This window comes from Aethina tumida, chromosome 3 (genome assembly GCF_024364675.1).
Source record: "Aethina tumida isolate Nest 87 chromosome 3, icAetTumi1.1, whole genome shotgun sequence".
In the NCBI taxonomy this organism is placed as follows: domain Eukaryota; kingdom Metazoa; phylum Arthropoda; class Insecta; order Coleoptera; family Nitidulidae; genus Aethina; species Aethina tumida.
Window position 1 is genome coordinate 36,209,946 of NC_065437.1, and position 5,666 is coordinate 36,215,611.

At 29.2% G+C, this 5,666-nt stretch overlaps 1 long non-coding RNA gene across 1 annotated transcript; it reads right to left on the reverse strand.

The window, feature by feature from the left end:
- Positions 1 to 818: 818 nt before the first annotated feature.
- On the reverse strand, positions 819 to 1,282 carry LOC126264894 (uncharacterized). The gene is made up of 2 exons (XR_007547492.1): positions 1,177 to 1,282; positions 819 to 1,124 (listed from the first exon to the last, which is right to left on the reverse strand). It is a non-coding gene; the product is annotated as an uncharacterized LOC126264894 (long non-coding RNA).
- Between the last annotated feature and the right edge of the window lie 4,384 nt (positions 1,283 to 5,666).

The following is a 5,666-nucleotide window of genomic DNA, read 5'->3' on the forward strand; positions in this document are numbered from 1 at the left end:
CCCTCTTTGTTTTCATTATTTCATCCTTTTGTTTAAGATAGTATTGGGAAGAGCTGGTATGAACTTTGATGAGAACGATTCGTCATCTTTGGTTTCAACTGTTAAATGGATAAGACGTCTAGAAGGTAATAATAAATAATAATAATAATAATATGAGATAAATTAATAATAATAATAAATTATTAATATAATAAATAATATATAATAATAAATAATAAATTATTAATATGAAAAATTTATATTTACCATATTTCTGGTTAAAATTATGTCATTGTAATAATATCTGTATTTACTCTATTTTTTAAAATGTCGAGTTTTGTCTTTAGATGTGAAGCTTTCGGATCTGTACGCGTTTCCTTGTTAATCTGTCTGCTAATCATTTTATTTATTACTCTTGTTTTTTTAGAAACAACATGCTCTCGTAAAACAGTTTTTCTCATGTGTCAAACCTGTGACTTAATGGGGGTTAGAGTGTAACTCAAACAAACATATATTCCAAATATATGCAAAATACTTTATTACTAAATAGTTACAAATAGGAAATAAACAATAATACTTAATATAACTTATGCTAAGGGGCATCTTTAAGGATGGGAATGACTCCTACATGTTTGTATCTACTGATGCTTGTCCTTTGTCTTCACTAACTACTCTACTCATCTTTCTATGACCCCCTTTACTACAACTTTAATACAACTAGTCAACTGTCATACTGTTACTACAAAAAATAATAAACATTCGGGAATGCCTTATTGTCTATATGTGACAATATTCCCTATTACATTTTCAATTCATCAAAATCTAATTAAAACAAAGCATAAAGTAACTGATCAATTTATTTCGAAATATAATAATGTATACTGATTATTCGGATTCTTTGATAATTTATTGGAATTTTTTATCTACATCTTCAGTTTTAGTTCCCTCTAAGTTAGTGGTTTCCTTAGATTTCTCAACAGTCCCATCTTCAACTTTTGCTGCTTCACGATTAGAATTTAACTTACGTAAAGCAGCTATATTTTTCAAAAAGTTGGCCCTTCTCATCTTTCTATCATCCTCAAGCTTGTCCAGTTTTTCTTTGGTGCTCTTCAAAGATTTTTCCATATTTTATCAATTTTCAATTTCTAATAATCAACAGCAATTATTTAATATGCAGTAATTATTTTTATAACTTACCTGACAGATATTAAAAATATATTTGACGTAACTTGAGTTAAACTCACAAGTGTCAAACATTTATAATCATAGATAAAATGACTCAATTCAATGAAGAAAGAAACATACTGGGTGTTAAAACAAATGTCACAGACTTTAAAACGATGTCCTATGGCCGTAAATATGACAAAAAGTTTTTATAAAGATGGGTGCCCAAGTAAAAAAGTACTTTTAATTAGGACTTTAATATTATCAGATTAGCGAATCAATTTAGTTAAATTAATTTTGTCATAAATTAGTAAAAAAGTATAATTATGAGTTTCCATATAAAATAATTTATTTCAAACAATTTAGATGTTTGGCCTAACTTTAGCGTAAGCAACGACCATAAATATCTACTTGTCATGGTGTGATCTCATCAATCATTTAAACTTAGATAAATTATTATTCGTACCTGTATATTAAAAGTTAAGATCATCGCTCAATTATTATTTTTATCCAGCATATAACATTCGAAATAAATAATAAAAATCAATAGTCTACTATAAAAGAGCGGTAAGCTTGTTAATTTCGAATTTCGCCAAAAGTAAAAAGGGGTGATTTGTTACAGAACACTCTCTTATTCTAAATGCCATATTGTCTAAAACTAACCTTATATGCAAGCCATATGCCAGAGTTTCTAGTACCCCTGATAAATTGTGTTCTGCTCCTCTTTTACTCACCCCTCTTCGGTTGGCAAAGAGCATACTCGCATCACGTCAATCCAAAGGTGGTGGTGTGGTGTTTTTACTCATTCAAAATTCCCCACCCTTATGTTACAGTGCTTGAAAGAGCAATGTTTATGTCTTTGGATTGATTGATACTTTGTTACTGGATAATGAACCATGAATCATTTCATGGGTCACCTTCAACCATTTTGTTAGAAAGTATAATTAAAAATAGTCATTTTCAATTATTATATTTTGTAATAATTAATTTGTCTATTCGTTTCCATTCTGATTTTGTTGCAAATGATTTCAAATTATCCATTCAATTTGGTCCGATGAAATATGAACATTTTAGAATGTCTAATCAGCATTATAACAATTCAAAGGGAGAAGAGTATCGTATAACCAACATAACTAAGTGGCGGGCACTCGAAGAGCACGGGGTCCCAATTATAACGATCGCTTATTGTCTGGTGCCCTCTCTAAAAAACCTGTCGCAGATGGTTTCAAAAAGGACACTCGATCAAAGAGTGTGGCATGCTGTTTATTGATGTTCCAGATTCTGTTGTCTCTTTGATTTTATTTTATGCATATGGTGCAAATGACGAGATATTGTGGAGAATCAGATGTAAAAAATTTGATTAGGTTTATGTCAAGAAGCAGTGTTAAAAATGATGGTGGCTGAATAAAAAATTGAAATTAAAAGAAAAATATAAATAACAATTTCAGAGAACATAAATAAATCATCTTGGATATCTGTCTATTGAAATTAAATACAAATTTCGGTTTCATCGACAATCAGAAGCAGATTGCGCACATATGTTTAATTAGATCGAAAATCGCAGTCACATTAAGGACCAACGATCCATATAAAATCCTGATACACAACATAAACTCCGGACATTGTTCGTATTGTTCCGTCATCGAAAATAGAAAAGGGGTTTAAGACCGCATTCGAATGACGCAAGGGTGCAAGAAATAATAAACACTCCACACAAATGTCCTGGGGGTGGACCAACCAGGCGTGACGACGCCAGATGCACCTTACGTAGTGCACGTCAACTATTACAATTAATGATCCTGTGTAAATTTTGATTTATTATCTTCAGCCACCAGTCGATTCACTAGTTTGTGGAAAATTGTAAATTTTCTGATTTATTATTCTTATTGGTAATTATATTTGTCTTATTTAAATTATGTTTAAAAATTTGAATAAAAATAATAAAGATAGATAGTATCACAAATAACAAGTCAATATAAATAAATAATTGTACACAACATATTACAGTAAAACTTAAACAATTCGAAGCACGACTTGCCACGAGTTACAAAATTATAAAAAGGTTTGTACAATGCTTAATGAACTTTTAATTATTGTGAAAGTTGCTGCAATCTGTTTATAACATGAAGCATCCTCCATCATGTTATTATTGGTATCTCGATATTATCAAACAATGCAGATTCAGAATTAATTCTGACAATATCTTTGTCTATGGGTAATTCTGATCTATCAATATTATCATCCACTGAAAAGGACATATTCTATATTTTTGATAATTTTTTAAACTTCCACATTTTCCTTCGAAAGTTTACTTTTGGAAATCAAAGAAATGTCATTGTCCTCCCTCCTCTTCAGATTATTGATAACAAAAACTATATTTTTTAAAACATTTGATTATCTGATTAACACAGTCCATTAATCTGATGCTATTTTATTTATTTTCAGGTCATATTTAGAGGAAAAAGACAAGTTTAACAAATTTTAATTTAGAAATTCACTCAGAAGTTCGACTTATCGAATATAATCAAATTTGTGAGAAATGGAACCTGAAACTTGTTTTAAAATCCAAGAATATCAACTAGAAATCAATTTTAAAAACATTTAATTCTTCAAATACTTAATATGTGGAGAAATAGCCAAATTATTAATTTATTTTGTTCGTTAAATATGATGTAAAGTCCCCCTCCAATAGAGTGTAAGTTTCAAAATTTAAAAAAGCAGTTCCTTTTTTATTTATATATTCATAAATTTTATATTTTAACATTAGTGCAATGAGTTTTTCCATTAATTAATCATTATAATTATAATTTTGAGACAATTAAATTCTGTCTGCATTTTTTATATTCACATTTAGTTAGTTATTTACAATAACGAAATTGTACTGACACATTATATTGACATTTTTAGCAATTTGTTTAAAAATTGATGAGAAGCGGTGGGACTGAAGTAAATAACTCAAAACTATCAAAAATTAACGAAAAATGCGACATAAAAACAATATATCATTTCATCCCAATGGAGTGTAACAACGAAGTGAAATATTCGAATAATAGGTAAATATTTATCTCTTGTCAAATTTTGATTGTAATCAATTATTCTCATTCAATTTACACGTTTAGCGTTCTTTCAATTAAAAAAATAGTCCGCTTAAATACGCCAATTGTAAATAGACATTCCCTTCAGTTATATATTTTATATTATATAGTATCTCTTTTAATAATAATATATTTATTATTAAAAGAGGAACTTAATTTATAGTTGTATAGTGTTATAATGTATTATAACATAACATAATATGTGATATTACAATAACTACATTAAGTGTTTAAATCCGAGGTCCCATCCCAGAAAATGGATAAAAAATGTTAACCATATGAGTCCCAATATGCCCCAATTTTTGAATACCATCTGCGACAGGTTGCAATAATTCACAAATACAATAGAGGATCATTACTGGAGTGGCATCGTGGACGGTGGCCCGTGCCCGCCACTTAGTTATGTTGGTTATCGTGTGCCGCACCCCGCTAGCGTGAATAATTAGAATGATAATGGCCGAATAAAAAACGAGTATGCCAAACAACGGATCGCTCCCCCGTCCTCAAACGTCGGACACTGCACTCGCTTCTGTCGGAAGGGAGGCTGATAAATCTGTTTTGCGGCGGCCGACCGAGTTCTTCGAGAGACTGGCAGGTTGCAGGCGGTGTTCGAACTTCGAAGTTCGAACAGTTCGATGCCGTGCCGGAGGGGGTGAGTACACAGTTTGTCCCGCGTAAGTCCATTATGACCTGATGGTTTGCGATTTTTGTTTACCGTGTACCCACACTGCGTTTGGTATCAACGGATCAGATCGGATTAACTAAACATGTGTGGTCACATCTAAATATTATCAAATGTTTTAATTAGGACAAAGTAATGCTTAACATTTTGGTAACAAAATTGGCCATTTTACAGCCATATACAGTGTAGAGTTTATTTCTGGTTTCACTTCGTTTTTAAAATGAATTAAAAATATTGATCGAGGGATTAGTAGATTAGTGATTTATTTATAACAAATAAAATTTTTAGTTTTATATAATTAAGGGTTACTTCTATTATTTCGTTTTAGTAAGTAATTACTTATTTATTTTTATATAATAATTATATTTCTAAATCTCAAATGATTTTTTATTAAACTTTTTATACCAAATAAACTATAAAATTTCTATTCTATTATGCTATATTTACTTTTATTAATGTAAATTGCTTTATTTTATAACTTTAATTATTAAAGTTTTAAAGTTTTAAAATAAAATTAAAATTATTTTATAATTAAATTAATACATTAAATTTTGTATAAAAATTTATTTATCTTTTTTTGAAAAGAGATAGTTTTGACATTTAATAAATATAATTCAAAATTTCAGCTCTTTGTCTTAAACAGAATTGGGGAAAACATTGGTATTCATTAATTTTGAATTTTTTCCATTAAAAAAAATGATAACGAAAAAAGAGGTTTTTTTGTAGACACGAAAACCATTTATTAT